A 10,154-nucleotide genomic window follows, 5' to 3' on the forward strand; every position below is an offset into this window, starting at 1 on the left:
AACAATAGCTATTTTGGGAGTAACTTGAACAAGTGAAATGATTTTGGGAAAAATAGCTTATGGTACCATTTTATTTTATTTTTGAATTGCTTTAAACGTTACTTAGATTTACATGAATATTTTTACTGTGATTTATTGCATATTGTTAAAATATAATAAGTACATTGTATCTTATTTGTCATGTACATGGTATGTAACTTTGAATTACCTATCATGGCACTTCAATCACCATCTAAATTCAAGTGAGGGTTGAAGGCATCACAATAAAAATAAAAATAAAAATAAAAAAAAAAAGTATGATTTGGGGAGATGAGCAGCAAAAGTCTTTACCTAAGAGCATCCACATTGGGTTCCCTAAAACTTTTTCTAAATTTTAGCTAAAAAGGACACTCCCTATAATTTTATCCTAAATTTTACTCATTTTCATAAAACCTTCTACATCTCATTCCCTATCATTTCTCTATTCTATTAAAATAATATTCTTCTATTCTTTATATATTACTTTTTTCTCTCACTTCCATTTCCATTTTTAACTACTAACTCTTTTGTCTTATTCTCTTATTTTCAAAGATCACATTTTATAAATACTTATATGATTTTTTTTCCAGATACAGTATTATTTTTCAATTCAATATCGATATTAAAAATAATAAATTTTTTAAATATGTGCATTTTTCGCGTATTGATGATAAAAAATTTTACAAAATAGTATAACGGTATCATTTTGAATTCGCTATGATTAGTACACATGCTTTGTCATTTATCCAACGGTAACTTTTTTTGTCTCTTCTCCAACGGTAACTTTATTTGTCTTTTCCCTAACGGTAATTTTTTTTGTCTCCACTTCAACGGTAACATTTTGTGTCTTATATGTAACGGTAACTTTTTTTCTCTATAAATACGCATTTTGCTTGCATTCACATTCTCAAAAACCCAAGTCTCATCTCTAACTCCCTTCATCAAATGGCTCGTTCTTTCTTTCGCAAATTACTTACATACTTGTCATCTGATGATGAGCTGGATGCTGTTATTAATGCCGAGGCTGATGGAGAGTCATCGAGACATCGTGGCAATCGCCAACGTCGTAAGTTTATTCGGCGTGATCATATTTAAGGGCACGAGTGCCTTTTTCGTGACTATTTCGCAGAAAATCCAGTATATCCCTCCAATCTATTTCGAATGAGATTTTGGATGAGTTGTCTCTTATTTCTCCGTATTCTAAATGAGGTAGAGGCTTACGAGCCCTATTTCATCTAAAGAAGAGATAATGCCGGAAGACTCGGTTTATCTTCTATGCAAAAGATAACCGCAGCACTTAGAATGCTGGCCTATGGGGTTACTGGAGATTTTATGGATGAATACATACGTATTAGAGAAAGCACCGCAATGGAGAGCCTAAAAAAATTTTGCAAGACAATCGTAACTGTTTTTTCAGATGAATATTTGCAGTCTCCAAATGCCAATGATATTGCTCGATTGCTTGTGGTTGATGAACAACAGGGATTCCCAGGAATGCTGGGAAGCATTGATTGCATGCATTGGAAGTGGAAAAATTGTCCCGCTGCCTGGAAAGGTATGTACTCTGGCCACATCCGTGAACCAACTATTATTTTAGAAGCAGTTGCTTCATATGATCTCTGGATATGGCATGCATTTTTTGGTATGTCCGGTTCACATAACGATATTAATGTACTAGAGAGATCTTTTATTTTCACGGAACTTTCCCAAGGGCGTGCTCCACCAATCAATTACATAATCAATGGCAATGACTACACTATGGGGTACTACCTTGCCGATGGTATTTATCCCAAGTGGTCAACATTTGTGAAGACGATTCCATCACCCCAAGGGAATAAGAAAAAAAACTTTGCCACAGCACAAGAATCTGCAAGAAAAGATGTCGAGCGTGCCTTCGAGGTACTTCAACAACGATTTGCAATCGTTCGTGGACTTTCTCGATTATTCAAAGTCAATGACCTAACAAATATAATGAAAGCATGTGTTATTCTACATAACATGATCAGTGAGGACGAGCGTGATGATAGTCAGGGTTTGAACATGGAGTATGATCAACTTGATGATGATCTTCCAGAATTGTCGCGCAATCCAACTAACGAATTTATCAACTTCATTCAGCGCCATCATGAAATTAGAGACAGCTCAACACATCATCAACTACAAGCAGATTTAATTGAACATCACTGGCAATTATATTCCCAACAATAGAAGAAAAGGTTGTATTGGATTCTCTATTTTATCATTAGTAGCGACGGTGTATGAAAGTTTCTAAAATTTCCATTCCAAAAAACATGTTTGGTTCAAGAACATGCTCAAAAGTTATTATAATATTTTCATTATCTATAATAGTTTAAGGATTTGTAATGTCGAGTTATAATCAAGCAACATCTATCCATGTTAGACTAAAATTCAACGACCACGTTTTCTATCTTCTTAACAAAACTTTGCAAAAGTACAAATTATATAATACAATAAACACAGAAAAGTGCCACAAGTGAGTGGTACATAATATACATCACCTTTAATACTGAATAAAAGTTTAGTTACAAACAATAACAAATGCCTCAATCTGAGAATGCATTGTGTCGCGCCAATATCTCTCTTTGAAGTTGCTGAAAATATACCTGCTGAACTTCATTTAACGTACTGACATCGAGCAACATTATGCGCTCCTCTCTCTCCAACCGAGCGATTTCCAGTTTCTCCGCCTCCAACCTTAATCTCTCGTCCTCTTGTCTACTTTTATTTCCCTCAATTTCTCGTTCATATGCCATCTTCTCTGAGTCCGAAAATTTCTTTCTCCTGAGCACGTGACTTCTCTAGGAGAGTATACTTTTTCTTACTGAGCTCCACAAGCTCATCTAAGGCCCTGCCTTGAGCCTTACGTTTTCCTTTCTCAGCTTTTCTCCCTATTGGCCTATCCAATTTGATGACATCATTACTTTCCAGATTCTCGCCCTCTGTACCACCCACTGAATCAATGGGTGAATTAGTTGCCACTGCTGATGTACATGAATATGTAGGGGACATCGTCGACCTTCGCTTTGTCCCGTCCTTTGTGCAACATTGATTCCATTTCAGCTGGTCCTTCAATAGATGCCAACAGTACTCGAACTAAAAAGTCGTTTTCTCAAGCGATTGGTACATGACCTTCGCTTTGTCAAACTTCAAATTCAAAATGAAAATCAAATAATTAACCAACCCATTAAAGATAAAGGAAATATAACGCATATAAATGATAATTAAGTGCTGTCAATAATAAATAAGTGGATGTTTATACCTTGTCTTACTCAATCCTGCCACTTTGATTCAGCCCTTCAACTTGGGCAAGTTTAGCACAAAATTTGTTCGTCGCCTTTTGAATGGCAGACCACCGATATATTAAGGACCCAACACTCCGGTCATTTATACCTTCTTTATAATCATTGAAGTATTGACTAACTTTTTTCCAAAGTTGGACGTGTTTTTGGTCCGTTTCTTGGATGGCATCAATGCTACTATTCAGTCATGCGGAGACAAGTAACTTGTCTTCTTCGGGGGTGAAGTTTGCTGTAATACCCAACTCCTTCTTCTTATGTACGCTTCTCTCTTTCTGACGTATGTTTCGTCTTGATGACGTAAGCAAATCCCGAAGGCAGAGATTATGTGATCATCTGCCCTTCTCACTAGTGACTGCGAGTTACGTTATGCGTGTCGAACCATGATGGCGTGTCTCGAAGATATCTTGTGACTTCTAGGGCACGCCCAGTGTTTTAAATATGCTGGAAATATTTATAAGGAGTGTTTCCATCATTATTGAATTAAGACTTGATCATAAATACGACAATCATAATATTATTGAAGAGCTCCAAAAATATTATAATTGCCGAAAATCATTTTAATATTATTATTAAAATGATTTCAATTATTTAAGATATTATGAGATTCAAATTATGTTGAGAACTTTTATTAATTAAATGGTTTAACCCTTTTAAATATGTTAAGTGAGACTTCATCATTTTATTAATGATGAAGAATATTCTTTTATAAATTAAAGTTAGTTTAAAATAATATTTCCCTTAATTCCTCTAAGTGCTTTTAATTAAGTTAATGTTTTACGCATCTTCAAATCAGTATTTTAATTCCTCGTCGTTAGATCGTTGTGTAGATTCCCAGACGAAGGGATTGGGTTAAATACCCAGACCTCCTTTCTTTCCCTCTCATTTTCCCCGTAACCCTCTCTCTCCTCCCTCTCTCATTCGGCGTACGCTGTACGCAGATCCACCCCACGCCCGAACGGCTTAAGGCCTTAGCCCGGCACCGCCGTGCATCGCCCTTCCTCACCGCCATGCACCAATGGCTTGCTCTCCCTCCGGCGAGTCCATCCATGCCAACCTCTCCCTCTCACGCTCTCCCTTTCTCCATTTCAGAACTGCACAGCCCGAATGGGCTTAGTGCGCATAGCACAGCCGTGCGCCGCCCTCCAACGCCACCACTCCCTCGGCAGCCTCCTCTACCATCGGCCACCACTCCCCAGCGAGCTTGGCCTCTCCCATGCAGCCACCTTCCCTCCGTCGCACACACGCATGCACAAGGAGACCCACGCACGGCTTCACCGTGCGTGGCCCCTAGCGCCGCCGTGCGCAGCACCCACGGCCACCTAGCAACACCATGGCTCCTCCCCGAGCTCCTCCACGTGACCCATGGCCAAAAACCCCCTCCTCTACCTCACGGCTTCTCCCCCTCTCACGCACGGGTTGCACCCCGTGCACCACCATGCACCGCCACTCACGGCTGGTAGCCACCACCATCAGCATCCTCAGGCCACCACCAAGCCAACCCAACCTCCCTTGGCCTCAATCTGCCACCCACGAAAGCACACACTCTCTCTCACTCTACCACGGCTTCTCCTCCACAGTATGGCCAGATCCGCCACCGTGAACCACCGTGGCGCCACCTCGACGCCACCACGAGATCCACCGCACCTCCCTTAGCCAAGCCCTAGGTCCAAACCATCACTTTATGTGGTGGGTAACCACTGCACGTGATGGACAGTCACTGCGTGTGATTGACCGCCACTATACACGGCTAGATCCGCCGTGTTATGCTCTTTGCCATCATCACAAGGCCACCATGAGCCCTTCCAAGACCACACCTAGCTATCCAAACGCCTAAACAGTCACCGTACATGAGTTTGCCACCACATACGACTCTTCCGACATCATCGGCTATGACGATCAACGAGCAACGCATGGGTTATCCCGTCGATGGTATAACTCTCTATCCCTCGTAGTTATGTTGGATATTGATTAGTTGACTAGGTTGTGGACTGTGCTGTTAGTATTAATGGAGTTGTGATATCGTGATGTGGTGTTGTGTGATGAAGTGTTGGGCATTCTGTGTAGTGAAGTGTTGGGCTTATCTGTGTTGTATGGAGGTGCATTGTGCCGTGTAGTGTGCTGTGATGTGTTGGGTGTAGATAGGAAGTGTTGTGGACTGTGCCATATAGTGTGATTGGGGAACATGTGCAGTAATGGTGGCGTGATGTATGTGGAATGGAAACAGTGCACACTGAGTGTACTCTGTGTATGTGGCGTAGTGTATATGTGAAGGGAGTACATGTGGAATGTACTCCGTATGGTGGAGTGATGCACCATGTGGCGAATACGCCATAGTGGTAATGTGGCATATGTGGAAAGGGAATAGTACATGCTAGGTGTACTTTATGTGTGGCGTAATGTGAGACAAGGAGAGTATATGTAAAATATACCCTTCTGAGGTAGTGTGGAACGGGATGAGTACAAGTGGAGGGTACTCAGTGGCGTAGTGTGTGTAAAAAGGAGTGCATATAGAATGTACTCTATGTGGTGAGGTGACGCACCATATGGCGGATATGCCATAATGGTGATGTGCCGTAGTGTGTATGAAGGGAGTACACGATGAGTGTACTCTATGTGGGGTATGGTATATGTGGGGAGTACAAATGGAATGTACTCCATGAGATGGTGAGATGCACCATATGGCGTGTATGCCATAATGATAATGTGCCGTAGTGTGTATGAAGGGAGTATACGAGGAGTGTACTCCATGTGATATGGTGATGCACCATATGGCGTGTATGCCACAGTGGTGATGTGGCGTGTTGTATATGTGGAGAGTATATGTGGAATGTACTCCATGTGATATAGTGATGCACCATATGGTGGATATGCCATGATGGTGATGTGCCGTAGTGTGTATGAAGGGAGTACACGATGAGTGTACTCTATTTGGGGTATGGTATATGTAGGGAGTACATGTGGAATGTACTCCATGTGATATAGTGATGCACCATATGGCGGATATGCCATGATAGTGATATGTCGTAGTGTGTATGAAGGGAGTACACGATGAGTGTACTCTATGTGGGGTATGGTATATGTGGGGAGTACAAATGGAATGTACTCCAAGAGATACACCATATGGCGTGTATGCCATAGTGGTGATGTGTCGTAGTGTGTATGAAGGGAGTATACGAGGAGTGTACTCCATGTGATATGGGGATGCACCATATGGCGGGTATGCCATAGTAGTGATGGAGCGTATGTAAAGGGAGTACGAGTGGAATGTACTCCATGTGATGGAGTGATGTATCATATGGCAGGTATGCCATAGTGATGATGTGGTATGTATGAGGGGAGTATATGTGGAATGTACTCCACGTGGCAGCGACACTCCGTTTGGCGTGTCGTAGAGATAAGGATGGTTATGTGATTGATGGGCATGGAACGTGATGGATAGTGTCAGGAACTGTGGAATAGTGTCCCAAAATAGTTATGGCATAGCCTGTAGTCTGAGGTGACAAGTGTCACTGTGATGGACTTATGGCTAGGAGTATGCATGAAGTATCAGAACAAGTCTAAGAGTTCGCAGTGGAAGCATGACTGAGGAATGTCACGAAATGACATGACTACTGACAGTAGTGCTTGTGATGGTCGAAGTAGTGGAACAAGTGTAAGAGCACGCAGCAGAAACATGACTGGGCAACGTTACTAAGTGATGTGGTTATTGGAAGTCATGCTTATGATGGGTGAAGTGTTAAAGTGTAGGAATGGCCTAACGGGAACGTGACGAGAGGTCACGATGTGATGGGAGTACGTGAGGAACCGTACTCATAATGAGTTAGGAGTTGACGTAGTAGAATGTTGGATAACGCGACAAGGTCACAGTGTAGCTCTGGAGCAATCTCGGGCTATGTGACGTGACATAAGGCGTAGTTGTGAATGGAGTCTTGTCGTATTAAGTGTTGGGATGAACTGTCAAAAGGGACGGATAGCATGAAGAGTCATGCTAGCCAGGTTAAGAGAAGATTGGTATCGGAGTATGGCCCTTGTCCCTACGAGCAGGTGATCAACGTGTTATATATGTTGATCTTAGGTGATAAAGGGGTAAGACACATGTGTAAGATGGTGAGAGACACGTGTCGGCCGGATTCACCATATGTAATGGGTAATCTATCCTAAGTACAGTTACACAGTGCTTGAGCGTCAGAGTTGGCTTAGAGCCGTGTGTCTTGTATGGATGGGAATGAGGATTTAGTGTGGGCTAAAATGCATGAAGGTAGTGACGGATGCATCGTTAGGATTGAGATGTGTGATTCCATCGGTCGGAATCATGCGTCGAATGTGGTTGTAAGAAGAGTAAGACGAATGTCTTAGTGTCTTAATCCTAAGGTGAATCATGGGTTCACTTTAGTGAATGAGCACTCGAGACAAGACCTTGAGTTGGAAGATGTGGTGACAGCAAGTAGTCCCCGAAGGGTTTAACATAGTAAAGGGCACGTAAGTGCTTGGGATAGAAGGAGAGTGTTCCAAGTATAGCGTAGTTCTATTTCTAGTTTAAATTGCTTATGCATTAGATAGAGAATTATGCTAAGGTTATGTGTATGCATGTAGGTTGCCATCTGACAAGCACATGAATGGACTGAATGACATGCAAGTAGTATGGAGTCCAGGTAAGTGTTACGTTCATATTCTTCTAGAGTCTTTATAAGATAAAAGAAAATGAAAACAAAAACTTTTCCTTATTGACGCTTTAAGAAAAGACTAAAGACGTTTGAAGAAAGAAAATGCTAAGTGTTCAAAGGTATAAGTATGTACGGCCCCTTCTTGGCAGCCCTGTTTACGCAACCAAAGTAATAATTGTACGCATGTGAATGGATGACTATACGTTGTATCTATTGTGTGTATTTTCTAAGAAAAATCCATAAATTGATGAAGATGCATGAAAGGCATGAAAGTGGATGCTTTTGTGAATCCTATGAACCGACGCTCTCATGTGCACCATGAGGTAATGCTCGTGGATGCCATGATTGACGACGTTCAAGGTGACGCTTATGGATGCCACGAAAGCTGACGTCTAAGCCCATGTATGTTTTTAAACGAAGTTTTCCATGAACGAACTGTTAAAGAAAGGATAGAACTGAAATGAACTGAAAGACGAAAAGACCATTTTCAGGCTTACGCCCCAAACGATATTTTCTCAGAAAAAGAAATATTTTCTCATGAAAAGAAAGGACTGTTAAATGAAAGAATGAACTGAATGAAAGCTTCAGCTCTTCGAGCTGACATGAACGCATGAATGAAAAGCAAGAAGGAAAGAAATGAAAGCATGAATGTATGAAGACACGTAACGGCCACATGACACGAATGAAAGGGTACCGATGAATGGGCAGATTGCAATGCCGGGTAAGTAGTACTGGAAATGCACCCAGTGCTGCCCCCTATGAAAAGGGGTTCCCAACCCGTGGCCACGGGCGGAATCCGGGTCCAAAGGAAGACTGCTAACCCCAAACACACAGGGCGTAATTGTGTGTACTGGCCTATGAAAGCGATAAGAACGAATGGATGTATGCATGCATGCATGTACGAACGCACAAACCTTTAAGAAATGAAGGCACTGACGGGGGACACGTTTTTAAAGAAAGGAAAGCCTTTTAAAAAGAAAAGCCCCGTCAGTGAAGTTTTCAAAAGAACGCACGTATGCACGTAAACATGCACTCACTCTTGAAGAAATGAAGGCACTGGTGGGAGAAACGTTTTACGAAAGGGATGCCCATGTTTTAAGAGAGAGAAATCCCTTCCAGTGACGTTTTCAAATGAACGCATGTAAGCACGTATTCATGCATGTAATAGTATGTACGAGTGATGAATGCATGAATGAAAACCTATGTTGTTATATTTTAACAGTATGAAGTAATGCTTACGAGTCTTCGACTCATTTTAATTTTTATGCATGTCCCTCCCCCCACAGGAACTGCATGATCGGGATGAACACGGCCCATTGGGAAGAGCACGGAAGTCTAGGCACGAGTTTTAAACGTACGAAAGACCTTTTTATTATAAGAATTATGTTTTCCGCTGTAAACCTCTTTTATGTCAAAGCACATTTTATTTATAAACGTGGAGTCTCACACCCTGGGTATGCAAGTGAAAAGTTTTAAATAGGACGGTAATTCCCGTCATCCTTTTATAAAAATATTTTGGAAAAAGTCCCACCACAAGGATGAGCGTTACATTTGCACCCCTGGCTGATTTTCTTTGAGAGGGAGGCTCTACTTGGGGCGGAGGTGGAGAGTCATCCAAAGTCATGAGATGTTGTTCACCTTGACCAACATAAATGTGGTCAAATTCAGGCTCCTAAATCAGGAGGCTGGTGAAGAACATATTTCTATACTCTTCTGAGTCCATTTCTAAAAATTTGTAAACATAGAAATGTGATACACATGTTAGACTAAAATTAAAAACTACATTTGGAAGTGATTTTGGTAGCCGGCTCAGGAATCCTATGGCAACGTATGACCACACTTGGCACCCTCCCTTGCATGGCTGCAACAACCGGTTGCCACTATTTATTGGCCATCCGGGTTACCATGTCATGGAGGTGTGTGCCAAAGTGTTCCATCACCATGTTCATATTGTCTCATCATCACAACCGAGGGGTTAAGACAACTCAAATCCAATAATAAAATTAGTTTGCAAACATGAAAATAAGAGCATTCCCATCCACTTCCTAAACACTTGTGTGTTTTAAATGTGGCTCAGAATGAGTTACAGAATTTACATCATGTGTGAGACAGGAGCCCAACATCAAATAGCTGCAAAACCTTACCCAAACCC

General features: G+C 41.6%; 1 pseudogene; it reads left to right on the forward strand.

Annotated features, from left to right (window-relative positions):
* The first annotated feature begins 963 nt into the window (after positions 1–963).
* On the forward strand, positions 964–2,226 carry LOC108989310 (annotated as a pseudogene).
* Positions 2,227–10,154: the final 7,928 nt, after the last annotated feature.

The sequence above is a fragment of the Juglans regia genome, chromosome 6 (genome assembly GCF_001411555.2).
Source record: "Juglans regia cultivar Chandler chromosome 6, Walnut 2.0, whole genome shotgun sequence".
Lineage (NCBI taxonomy): Eukaryota > Viridiplantae > Streptophyta > Magnoliopsida > Fagales > Juglandaceae > Juglans > Juglans regia.